Genomic DNA, 13,839 nt, shown 5'->3' with positions numbered 1-13,839 from the left:
TGTGATCACTGATAATGCAAATTCATAAATTAATGCAAATTCATAATTTTTCTTGTGTTGCAGAAAGGCTTGCTATCTCCAAATACATCTAACCATCAACAAGTCAAGACAGGCGTTTGATAAGAGAGGCTGCACAATCCAGTGAAAGGTTAAGTTCCCCAAATAATACTTTGAAAATTTACCTCTGACTGTTATTGCTCTTGACATAAATTAATATTAATCATTTTCTATATAAGGACGAGACATGCAAAGAAATGTGTACGTTGTTTGGCAAATGTTTTCCGCCAAGTCAACTATGACCCAGCCCTCTCTTCCTAGAGCCAAACCTGACTGGTGCTTGGCACACGACAACAAGACCTTAACCCAGTGTCGACAGTCTCCCCTTGCTCCAAGCTAGCCCCTATATGGCAGTCCTTAACAGCTGGGGGGCGACTCTTGTGGGAATATATATTGACTGTTGTAAGATGCAACACTGCTATATTTCTAATGTGTCTTTTTTATGCGGTACCCCCTCATAACTGGCTAGCCTCCATGGCATTCTTTACAGCTGGAAAGACTCTGGGGGTAATATACTGACTGTTGTAAGATGCAACGCTGCTATATTTCTAATGTTTCTTCTTCAGGCAGTACCCCCTTTGCTCCTGGCTAGCCTTCATGGCATTCTTTACAGCTGGAAAGACTCTGGGGGTAATATACTGACTGTTGTAAGATGCAACACTGCTATATTTCTAATGTTTCTTCTTCAGGCAGTACCCCCTTTTGCTCTTGGCTAGCCTTCATGACATTCTTTACAGCTCAGACCACCCTGGGGGAATATACTGACTGTTGTAAGATGCAACGCTGCTATATTTCTAATGTTTCTTCTTCAGGCAGTAGCCCCCTTGCTCCTGGCTAGCCTTCAAGGCATTCTTTACAGCTGGAAAGACTCTGGGGGTAATATACTGACTGTTGTAAGATGCAACACTGCTATATTTCTGATGTTTCTTCTTCAGGCAGTACCCCCATTTGCTCCTGGCTAGCCTCCATGGCATTCTTTACAGCTGGGCGGACTCTGGGGGAATATACTGACTGTTGTAAGATGCAATGCTGCTATATTTCTAATGTTTCTTCTTCAGGCAGTAGCCCCCTCGCTCCTGGCTAGCCTTCATGGCATTCTTTACAGCTGGGAGCACTCTGGGGGGGAAAATACTGACTGTTGTAAGATGCAGCGCTGCTATATTTCTAATGTTTCTTCTTCAGGCAGTACCCCCTTTGCTCCTGGCTAGCCTTCATGGCATTCTTTAGAGCTGGGAGGACTCTGGTGGAATATACTGACTGTTGTAAGATGCAGCACTGCTATATTTCTAATGTTTCTTCTTCAGGCAGTACCCCCTTTGCTCCATGCTAGCCTTCATGGCATTTTTTACAGCTGGGAGGACTCTGGGGGAATATACTGACTTGTAAGATGCAACACTGCTATTTTTCTAATGTTTCTTCTTCAGGCAGTACCCCCTTTGCTCATTGCTAGCCTTTATGGCATTCTTTACAGCTAGGAGGACACTGGGGGAATATACTGACTGTTGTAAGATGCAACACTGCTATTTTTCTTATGTTTCTTCTTCAGGCAGTACTCCCTTGCTCCTGGCTAGCCTTCATGGCATTCTTTAGAGCTTGGAGGACTCCGGGGGAATATACTGACTGTTGTAAGATGCAACGCTGCTATATTTCTATTGTTTCTTCTTCAGGCATTACCCCCTTTGTTCCTGGCTAGCCTTTATGGCATTCTTTACAGCTAGGAGGACTCTGGGGGAATATACTGACTGTTGTAAGATGCAACACGGCTATATTTCTAATGTTTCTTCTTCAGGCAGTACCCCCTTTGCTCCTGGCTAGACCTCATGGTATTCTCTAAAGCCTGGTCGACTCTGGGGGAATGTACTGACTGTTGTAAGATGCATCGCTGCTATATTTCTATTGTTTCTTCTTCAGGCAGTACCCCCTCGCTCCTGGCTAGCCTTCATGGCATTCTTTACAGCTCGGAGCACCCTGGGGGAATATACTGACTGTTGTAAGATGCAACACTGCTATATTTCTAATGTTTCCTCTTCAGGCAGTACCTCCTTTGCTCCTGGCTTGCCTTCATGGCATTCTTCACAGCTGGGAGGACTCTGGGGGAATATACTGACTGTTGTAAGAACAACGCTGCTATATTTCTAATGTTTCTTCTTCAGGCAGTACCCCCTTTGCTCCTGGCTAGCCTCCATGACATTCTTTACAGCCTGGTCGACTCAGGGGGAATATACTGACTGTTGTAAGATGCAACACGGCTATATTTCTAATGTTTCTTCTTCAGGCAGTACCCCCCTTGCTCCTGGCTAGCCTTCATGACATTCTTTACAGCCTGGTCGACTCTGGGGGGAATATACTGACTGTTGTAAGATGCAACACTGCTATATTTCTAATGTTTCTTCTTCAGGCAGTACCTCCTTGTTCCTGGCTAGCCTTCATGGCGTTCTTTACAGCTGGGGGACTCTGGGGGAATATACTGTCTGTTGTAAGATGCAACACGGCTATATTTCTAATGTTTCTTCTTCAGGCAGTACCCCCTTGCTCCTGCCTAGCCTTCATGGCATTCTTTTGAGCTTGGATGACTCTGGGGGAATATACTGACTGTTGTCAAATGTAACGCTGCTATGTTTCTATTGTTTCTTCTTCAGGCAGTACCCCCCTTTGCTCCTGGCTAGCCTTCATGGCATTCTTTACAGCCTGGTTGACTCTGGGGGGAATATACTGTCTGTTGTAAGATGCAACACTGCTATATTTCTAATATTTCTTCTTCAGGCAGTACCCCCTTTGCTCCTGGCTAGCCTTCATGGCATTCTTTACAGCTGGGAGGACTCTGGGGGAATATACTGACTGTTGTAAGATGCGACACTGCTATATTTCTAATGTTTCTTCTTCAGGCAGTACCCCCTTTGCTCCTGGCTAGCCTTCATGGCATTCTTTACAGCCTGGTCGACTCTGGGGGGAATATACTGACTGTTGTAAGATGCAACGCTGCTGTATTTCTAATGGTTCTTCTTCAGGCAGTACCCCCTTTGCTCCTGGCTAGCCTCCATGGCATTCTTTACAGCCTGGTCGACTCTGGGGGGAATATACTGACTGTTGTAAGATGCAACACTGCTATATTTCTAATGTTTCTTCTTCAGGCAGTACCCCCCCCCCCCCTCCCTTGCTCCTTGCTAGCCTTCATGGCATTCTTTACAGCCTGGTCGACTCTGGGGGAATATACTGACTGTTGTAAGATGCAACACGGCTATATTTCTAATGTTTCTTCTTCAGGCAGTACCCCCTTTGCTCTTGGCTAGCCTTCATGGCTTTCTTTACAGCCTGGTCGACTCTGGGGGAATATACTGACTGTTGTAAGATGCAACACTGCTATATTTCTAATTTGTCTTCTTCAGGCAGTATCCCCCTTGCTCCTGGCTAGCCGTCATGGCGTTCTTTACAGCTGGGGGACTCTGGGGGAATATACTGTCTGTTGTAAGATGCAACACTGCTATATTTCTAATATTTCTTCTTTAGGCAGTACCCCCTTTGCTCCTGGCTAGCCTCCATGGCATTCTTAAGAGCTTGGAGGACTCTGGGGGAATATACTGACTGTTGTAAGATGCAACACTGCTATGTTTCTACTGTTTCTTCTTCAGGCAGTACCCCCTTTGCTCCTGGCTAGCCTTCATGGCATTCTTTACAGCCTGGTCGACTCTGGGGGGAATATACTGACTGTTGTAAGATGCAACGCTGCTGTATTTCTAATGGTTCTTCTTCAGGCAGTACCCCCTTTGCTCCTGGCTAGCCTCCATGGCATTCTTTACAGCCTGGTCGACTCTGGGGGGAATATACTGACTGTTGTAAGATGCAACACTGCTATATTTCTAATGTTTCTTCTTCAGGCAGTACCCCATTTGCTCTTGGCTAGCGTTCATGGCATTCTTTACAGCCTGGTCGACTCTGGGGGAATATACTGACTGTTGTAAGATGCGACACTGCTATATTTCTAATGTTTCTTCTTCAGGCAGTTACCCCTTTGCTCTTGGCTAGCCTTCATGGCATTCTTTACAGCCTTGTCGACTCTGGGGGAATATACTGACTGTTGTAAGATGCAATGCTGCTGTATTTCTAATGGTTCTTCTTCAGGCAGTACCCCCTTTGCTCCTGGCTAGCCTCCATGGCATTCTTTACAGCCTGGTCGACTCTGGGGGGAATATACTGACTGTTGTAAGATGCAACGCTGCTGTATTTCTAATGGTTCTTCTTCAGGCAGTACCCCCTTTGCTCCTGGCTAGCCTCCATGGCATTCTTTACAGCCTGGTCGACTCTGGGGGAATATACTGACTGTTGTAAGATGCAACACTGCTATATTTCTAATGTTTCTTCTTCAGGCAGTACCCCCCTCCCCCTCCCTTGCTCCTTGCTAGCCTTCATGGCATTCTTTACAGCCTGGTCGACTCTGGGGGAATATACTGACTGTTGTAAGATGCAACACTGCTATATTTCTAATGTTTCTTCTTCAGGCAGTACCCCATTTGCTCTTGGCTAGCCTTCATGGCTTTCTTTACAGCCTGGTCGACTCTGGGGGAATATACTGACTGTTGTAAGAGGCAACACTGCTATAGTTCTAATTTGTCTTCTTCAGGCAGTATCCCCCTTGCTCCTGGCTAGCCGTCATGGCGTTCTTTACAGCTGGGGGACTCTGGGGGAATATACTGTCTGTTGTAAGATGCAACACTGCTATATTTCTAATATTTCTTCTTTAGGCAGTACCCCCTTTGCTCCTGGCTAGCCTCCATGGCATTCTTAAGAGCTTGGAGGACTCTGGGGGAATATACTGACTGTTGTAAGATGCAACGCTGCTATGTTTCTACTGTTTCTTCTTCAGGCAGTACCCCCTTTGCTCCTGGCTAGCCTTCATGGCATTCTGTACAGCCTGGTCGACTCTGGGGGGAATATACTGACTGTTGTAAGATGCAACGCTGCTGTATTTCTAATGGTTCTTCTTCAGGCAGTACCCCCTTTGCTCCTGGCTAGCCTCCATGGCATTCTTTACAGCCTGGTCGACTCTGGGGGGGAATATACTGACTGTTGTAAGATGCAACACTGCTATATTTCTAATGTTTCTTCTTCAGGCAGTACCCCATTTGCTCTTGGCTAGCCTTCATGGCATTCTTTACAGCCTGGTCGACTCTGGGGGAATATACTGACTGTTGTAAGATGCAACACTGCTATATTTCTAATGTTTCTTCTTCAGGCAGTACCCCCTTTGCTCTTGGCTAGCCTTCATGGCATTCTTTACAGCCTTGTCGACTCTGGGGGAATATACTGACTGTTGTAAGATGCAACGCTGCTGTATTTCTAATGGTTCTTCTTCAGGCAGTACCCCCTTTGCTCCTGGCTAGCCTCCATGGCATTCTTTACAGCCTGGTCGACTCTGGGGGGAATATACTGACTGTTGTAAGATGCAACGTTGCTGTATTTCTAATGGTTCTTCTTCAGGCAGTACCCCCTTTGCTCCTGGCTAGCCTCCATGGCATTCTTTACAGCCTGGTCGACTCTGGGGGGAATATACTGACTGTTGTAAGATGCAACACTGCTATATTTCTAATGTTTCTTCTTCAGGCAGTACCCCCCTCCCCCTCCCTTGCTCCTTGCTAGCCTTCATGGCATTCTTTACAGCCTGGTCGACTCTGGGGGAATATACTGACTGTTGTAAGATGCAACACTGCTATATTTCTAATGTTTCTTCTTCAGGCAGTACCCCATTTGCTCTTGGCTAGCCTTCATGGCATTCTTTACAGCCTGGTCGACTCTGGGGGAATATACTGACTGTTGTAAGAGGCAACACTGCTATAGTTCTAATTTGTCTTCTTCAGGCAGTATCCCCCTTGCTCCTGGCTAGCCTTCATGGCATTCTTTACAGCTAGGGGATTCTGTGGGAATGTACTGGCAAATGTAACAGGCAACACTTCTTATAGTCATAGTTATTGTGTGTGTCATTCAGGCAGTACCCTCCTTTCTCCTGGCTGGCTATGGGGGATTTGCTTGGCTGTCGTAACAGGCAAATCGGCTGCTGTTTGTTGGTATATCAACACCATATCTTGGTAGTATCAAACAAACCTTGGCTGATTCCATTACTTTACAGTTATTCATTGGCAGTCTTCTAAAACTGTTTTCAATTATGCACTTGTTTGTTTTCAAGCTGGACGAAGCTTTTCCAAAGACATCTACCTGAGGAGAAGTAGATGACCAATCCAAGATGTAGGAGCTGCACTCTCCAGTGAAAGGTAGATCACTAACAAGTTTTTGTTTATTTATTTACCCTTGTCTCCAACTGTTTAATATTTGAATGTCTACTGTTGGTCCGATTTCAACAGATGTGAAGTGTTCGCCCTTTTTCAGCTTTCAAAAGGTGTAACACTCAATGAAATACTCTCTATAGTGAATAGTGTTTTGGGGAAACAACCATGTTTTATTTCCTATGGTTTAACCTAGCCATGATAATTGCAGTTCAGGGAACAAAAAGTCATTCGAGCTTAAAAGAAATCACATCAATATGCCTTCTTTAAAATGAGCACATTAATTCGACAACAAATGACCTAGCTTCAAAAACAGATTACTTATTAAACAGTTTGACAAGGTTTAATGATTTTTCTTTGAACATAAATAAAGGTTTTGAAGAGTTAAAATCCAATAGTGACTTATCAAACTGAAAAATTTATACCAATCATCACTGGGTCCATCAATAAATTGTCATCATCCTTGGGATTTTGAATATTGTCATTGTTGAATCGGTGCGTTTTCTCAAAACTTGACTTTTCAGAGTGAGTGATGTATCTGATAGTTCTCTAAAATCAAGTGCAGAGAGATTCAACCCCACTGTGTATGAAATCATCAGTATCAAGATATCTGAATTGTTCATCAAGCAGTCATAAATGAACGACCAAGCAGTTTGTCATCAACTTTAAGAGAGATTTACCGCTGCAGTGTACACAGAAGAGCAATGGATAATCATCAGTATCAAGACATTTGAGATGTTCATCAAGCAATTATGAATGCACAACCAAGCAGTTTGTCATCAACTTTAAGAGAGATTTACCGCTGCAGTGTACACAGAAGAGCAATGGATAATCATCAGTATCAAGACATTTGAGATGTTCATCAAGCAATTATGAATGCACAACCAAGCAGTTTGTCATCAACTTTAAGAGAGATTCGCCGCTGCAGTGTACACAGAAGAGCAATGGATAATCATCAGTAACAAGACATCTGAAAATGTTCATCAAGCAATCATGAATGCACAACCAAGCAGTTTGTCTTCATCTTAAGGTATTGTGGGTTTGTTTCAATAGTTTGATTACTCTTTTTGTTGTAAACCGTTATTATCTTGTAAATGAGTACACCATTGCAAGCAAGCAAGCACATACGCATTTTTATGCTATGCAACGAGCGATCTTAGGGACTTGGTAGTGCGTCGGTCCGATTGAAATTTGACGGAGCTGTGCGGCGGTCGAAAGGAATTGACGGAGGAGCGCGGCAGTCGAAAGGAATTGACGGAGGAGTGCGGCGGTCGAAAGGAATTGACGGAGGAGTGCAGCGGTCGAAAAGGGACCTGGACACGTGCACGTGGCATGTGGGGTCCTACTTCCGGCTCGGGCCACTGGGTGGTTGATCTTAAAGGTGCATTTGGGCTCCTCATCTGCTAGGATGGTGCCGGTGTTATCACAAGTATGGTTGACCAACGGAAGTAGTCCCTAGTTCTTTCAACTAGGGACCGCGTTACTAAGAGTAGGGAGGCTGTCCTGGCGCCGAAGTTGGGACAGTGGACCGGACCTGTCCCACTTAGGGGGCGGTGCAATTGGCTCTTACGATCTCAGAAAGCGCGTGGGGCCGGTATCCTGAAACCTGCACGTTGGTAGCCCTGCTAATTGAACTAAGCTAATCAGGATGACACTCAGCAAAATCTGATGACAAAAAGCTGCTTGCGATGGTGTACTTATGTATAATGGTTTACTTAAATACATAAATATTTTAGTTTTTAATTACTTCTGCATTGCTATTGCATTAGTGTGTTGAAGGGTTGTCACCCCAGTATGATGTCTTGCAGTGTATCCCATTATAGTCTGTCTCTTATCATGGGAGTGTCAGCTCCTATAATGGTGACATTGTGAGATTGCACTTATCATACAAAGGTGCATGCCACTTCTGCATTAGAGCGGAGGTGTGTGCCCCTTCTGCCTTGTGCGGAAGTAGTGCTGCTTCTTCACAGTCAAACTCCTTTGGGCTCAGGCAAAGACAACCCATTAATTTATTATGTTGAAGAAGTCCCTCAAAAAGAAATGATGAATATAAAATAGACTCGGGTTACTCTTGATCTAATCTTATTAACCAAAATACATCAATGTAGGAGGCGACCGTGTGTTGAAGGTATGTCACCCCAGTATGATGTCTTGCAGTGTATCCCATTATAGTCTGTCTCTTATCATGGGAGTATCAGCTCCTATAATGGTGACATTGTGAGATTGCACTTATCATGCAAAGGTTCATGCGGCTTCTGCATTAATGCGGAGGTGTGTGCCGCTTCTGCCTCAGGCGGAAGTAGTGCTGCTTCTTCACAGTCAAACTCCTTTGGGCTCAGGCAAAGACAACCCATTAATTTATTATGTTGAAGAAATCCCCCCACAAAGAAATGATAAATATAGAACAGAATGGAATAACTCTTTCTTATTAACAAAAATACGTCAATGTGGGAGGCGACAGCGTGTTGAAGTGCGTCTCCCCAGTATGATGTCTTGCAGTGTATCCCATTATAGTCTGTCTCTTATCATGGGAGTATCAGCTCCTATAATGGTGACATTGTGAGATTGCACTTGTCATGCAAAGGTGCATGCCGCTTCTGCAGTGATGCAGAGGTGTGTGCCGCTTCTGCCTTGTGCGGAGGTGTGTGCTGCTTCTTCACGGTCAAACTCCCTTTTCTTAGGCAAAGACAACCCATTAATTAATTTTGTTGACAAAATCCCCCCAATTAGACAAATTTGAACTTAAATAAATTGCTTACAGTGGTTTACTTATTTATAAGTGTATGCATTACTATCAGTGAATTTTGATGTTAAACTTAATCAATGTTGTTTACAGAACCTTTGGTTGGTCGTTTTTAGACTCCAAATAAGTATTCACTGGTTTAATTTGTTGTTATAGAAGCGAGGTTGCTGCGGATAGGTTTAAGCTTGCGCCGTGCGGACGAAAAATTTTCGTGTGTTGAATGTCACAGAAATATCACATTTGTGATTTGTGTTTGTATTTTCTTCATTATTCATAGACAAATGTTAAAAATACACAATTTAACATACACCTAGAGTAACACAAAAATTAATCCCCCAAATTATATGTTTCTAAAATATTTATATATAACACAAAATATAAGTTTTAAACAAAAATATTGTCAAACACAAACAAAAATTACAATTAATAAATTAATGAAATTAATCAATGTTATTAAATGTATTTAGCCTTAACACATCTTAAAATAATTTTGTTATGAATATGTTATTTTTGAAATACAAACATACTCAATCTAAATACAAGTTCTATATTATTTATTATTAATTTTTTGCCTCTAACAAATCTTATTATTGTGTTAATGTGTGTTGCACAAGATGACATTATTAAAAGTTTATGAATATTTACATGACAATTCCAGTATATGAACAAATGTTACAACTAACAACAACCTAACTCTATCAATTTTTTGTTTTAAAATACTAACTATAATGAATTAAACATAAGAACGATAAAATGATCAGAGTTTCCCATTTTTATGGAATCTCTAGGTAGGATTACATAATAGTTTTGTGCAACACTAACTGTTAAAAAAGTTGTGTCAGAGTGTAAGTCGTCTGGACATAAAGTCATCACGCGTTAAAGATATTGCGACCAATATCAAAGCTTTCATACGGTATCAAAGAACCCTATTAATGCACTGTAGTATGTTATTATTTTATTTCACCATAATGTATTAACAAGTTACAGAGTTGGGCTAATTCAAGTAATAAATAAAAAAATAAAAACATTTACTAACAAAATATAAAATGATTCGTAGTTTCGGCTTTGTTGACAACAAAGTCTGTCTATTATGATTGAGGTCTTTTTTTTTCACTGTAGATTAAATCTCACCACTAACATATATAAATAAATGAAATAACCATAGTTTGATTAAAATTTATAAAACAAAGTAGCAAATTTATATTTTAATCAGTAGAAAAATTACAATTTATAATTTAAAGTCTTATAAAAATGCTTTTAATCCAGTAGTTTATAAATTTGATTATATTTGTTGATGAATGTTCTACTAACATGCCATAAATTAAATGAGGTTCTGAATTCACAAATATATGAGCATTATTTGAATAAAAAACACTTTAACATATTGTTTGCACTTTTAAATACCTGATACATGTAATTGGTAGAAAAAAATTACAATTTATAATTTGTAGTTCTTTATAAAAATGCTTTTAATCCAGTAACTAACAAATTTGAGAAGATTTAATGAATGTTCTGTAGTGTATTCTACTAACATGCCATAAATTAAATGAGGTTCTGAATTAACAAATGTATGAACGCTATTTTAATAAAAAACACTTTAACATATCATTTGAACTTGTAAATACCTCATACATGTAATTGGGAGAAAAAAATACAATATATAATTTGTAGTTCTTTAAAAGAATGCTTTTAATCATAAATTTGAGAAGTTTTATTGAATGTTCTGTAGTGTATTATACTAACATACCATAAATTAAATTAGGTTTTGAACTAACAGATGTATGAATGTAATTTGAATAAGAAACACTTTTAATTACCACATACATGTTATAGGCCTGGGTTACTACTAATAACTTCCTTTTTAACTAATTTAAACATGATAATGTCAAGAAATAACAATGATAAATTATAGGCTTATTTGAACATAATAATGTTAAGAAATAACAGTGATAATTTATAGGCTGTAAAAAAGCATTTTATTTTACATTAACATGCTATTTATCCGTTAATGTGTGTATTACGAATTGATGCGCATTTAAACAGGTTGATGTGCCAAACAATTGAGCTGTGCGAAAAAGCAGCCTCGCTTCTGTAAAGTATTGTGTAATTTAAGGTATTGTTTAAAATACATCAAATCATTGTCACATTTTAAAAGCATTTTATTTTACATTATGCTATTTAAACGTTAATGTGCGTATTACGAGGTGATGCGCGTTTAGACGGAATGATGCGCCGATCGATTAAGCCGTGCGAAAAAGCAGCCTCGTTTCTGTCAGGTATTGTGTAATTTGAAAACTGTGTTAAGGACATAAACACAAGGTTATCTAATTAAATTCCATGAATATTTTATCAGTGTGTTCTAAGGACAAAATGATCCTATGTTTGACCTGGGGATTAAAGAAATATTTTAAGTATTCTTTGATATTATAAAACCAGTCCTTTTGTATGATTATAAGAAGTTAATAGTAATTTTAAAAGGTGTTCTTTTATGAGACATGTGTTGGAGGGTGCTGTTATCAAGAACGAATAAATTGCAGTGAGATAGTAGAGCACCCTCTATGCAGTAACCAAAGTAAATTTTAAACTACTTTAAGACGAGTCACAATCGGTCGCTTAGGCCGTGCGAAAACGCAGCCTCGTCGTCTGTATCGTTTATTATATGTTGTAGGAAAGTTGTCTTTAAAATATGTTATAACAATGCGGCATGTGTAGTTGGGTGCTGTTATCAAGGATGAATAAAATAGCAGTGAGATTAAAGAGCACCCTCTATGCAGTAACCAAATTAGCTTTTAAAATTATGCGTTATGTTATGTATATTGAAAAATGTATAAAACTGCTTGCATTGCAAGCTCTCTGTAGTCTTTACTGGTCGCCATGTTGTAAATTTAACTAAATATGGTGTATGACTATAAGAAATAGTAACTTTAAAAGTTGTTCTTTTAATGAGACATGTGTAGGAGGGTGCTGTTACCAAGAATGAATAAAATAACAGTGAGATAGTAGAGCACCCTCTATGTAGTAACCAAATTAGCTTTTAAAATTATGTGTTATGTTAGGTATATTGAAGAACGTATAAAACTGCTTGCATTGCAAGCTCTCTGTAGTCTTACTGAGTTTTCTATTTGTGAATAAGTGTATTTTTAATTCTAACTGAGTTTGGGGGGAACTTAATTAATTAACTTAACTTTAAAAGTATTAATAAGGGAGACAATTAACTTTATTACATACAATTAAATTTAGTGCGTACTTAACATAGCGCACCAATACACTTAAGAGGTAGAGGTAAAATGATGACGTAAATAACCTCATGGTATAAGATCTATTATTTACTATGTTAATTTTATGTATTAATTAGTTTGTAAATGTTAAAGTACTTGTTAAGGTAGTTCGGTGCTCAGTAGTCTGTAATTTATGTGTAATTTGCATAAAAGTATTAATAAGGGAGACAATTAACTTATGTAAATTTAGTGCGTACTTAACACAGCGCACCAATACACTTTAGAGGTAGAGGCAAAATGATGACGTAAATAACCTCATGGTATAAGATCTATTATTTACTACGTTAATTTTATGTATTAATTAGTTTGTAAATGTTAAAGTACTTGTTAAGGTAGTTCACTCTGTAGTCTGTAAATTAACTTGCGAAACAAATGTATTGTAATTATGTGTAATTTTATGCTCTTTTCAAATGGTGTAATAAACTATTTTATATAATCGTCACCAACACAGTTGTTTATTTTTATTTTCATTTTTGTAACTCAAAAAGGTCAAGGGTCATAGGGTATGTTTTATTTTATTTTTTATTTGACCTTTTCATTCTAAGGTTTAAATATTAGTTCCGAGCACTTTTTTTTAAGAAGCCGGGTAGCGCAGTGGGCTGGCTCACAGCTCCAGGAATCCTGGAGCTGTGAGCAGGCGGGGTTCAAATCCCCTGGGGAGCCTTTTTTAACCATTAAATAAGAAAACAAATATTTTTTAGTAAAAATGGGTAGGGCTTGAACCAGGGACCTTCAGCTCTGTAAGCCCACTCTCTCACTGCTGTGCTACCGAGCTGTTATGAAAATCTAACGGTTTTTGGAGTGATGAAGTTAAAAATGGCTGACTTAGAAAATTTTCCAAAATATTTTCTCCCTGGCTAGACCCTTGGATTTCTAGCTGATCTGAGGGCTGAGCAAGGGCTGACCAAGGGCCTTGGAGCTTGGCTTGGGAGTAAAATTTCTAAGTGCTGAGGGGCCAAGGAGGTTGCTGGATAGTCAGTCGGCTTCTGGGCTGGGATGATGGGCCAAGAGGTTGCTGGATAGTAAGTCGGCCACTGGGTTGGGCTTGGTGTGATGAGGGCTTGGGATGATGGTAGGAGTGATGGGGTTGGGTTGGACTTGTGATGAGAGCGTGGAGTGATGGGCTGGGCTGGTTAGGATGAGGACTTAGGGTGATGGTTTGAGTGATGGGCTGGAAACGTTGGGACGAGAACTTGGGTGATTGGCTTGGATAGTTTGGATGAGGGCTCGGAGGTTGTGGGTAGGACTTGTGATGAAGGCTTGGAATGTTTTTTTTTTATTGACTAGGGTTAGGGCTTAGGGTGATGTTTTTGGTGATGGGCTGGAGGAGTTGGGATGAGGACTGGTGATGGGCTGGGCTTTTTGAGATGTGGGCTTGGGGGTTTGGTTTGGGATGAGGGCTTGGGGCGATGGGATGGACTCGTTGAGATGTGGGCTTGGGGGGTTGGTTTGGGATGAGGGCTTGGGGCGATGGGATGGACTCGTT

The sequence above is a fragment of the Asterias amurensis genome, chromosome 8 (genome assembly GCF_032118995.1).
Source record: "Asterias amurensis chromosome 8, ASM3211899v1".
In the NCBI taxonomy this organism is placed as follows: Eukaryota; Metazoa; Echinodermata; class Asteroidea; order Forcipulatida; family Asteriidae; genus Asterias; species Asterias amurensis.
This window is presented reverse-complemented; position numbering follows the sequence as displayed.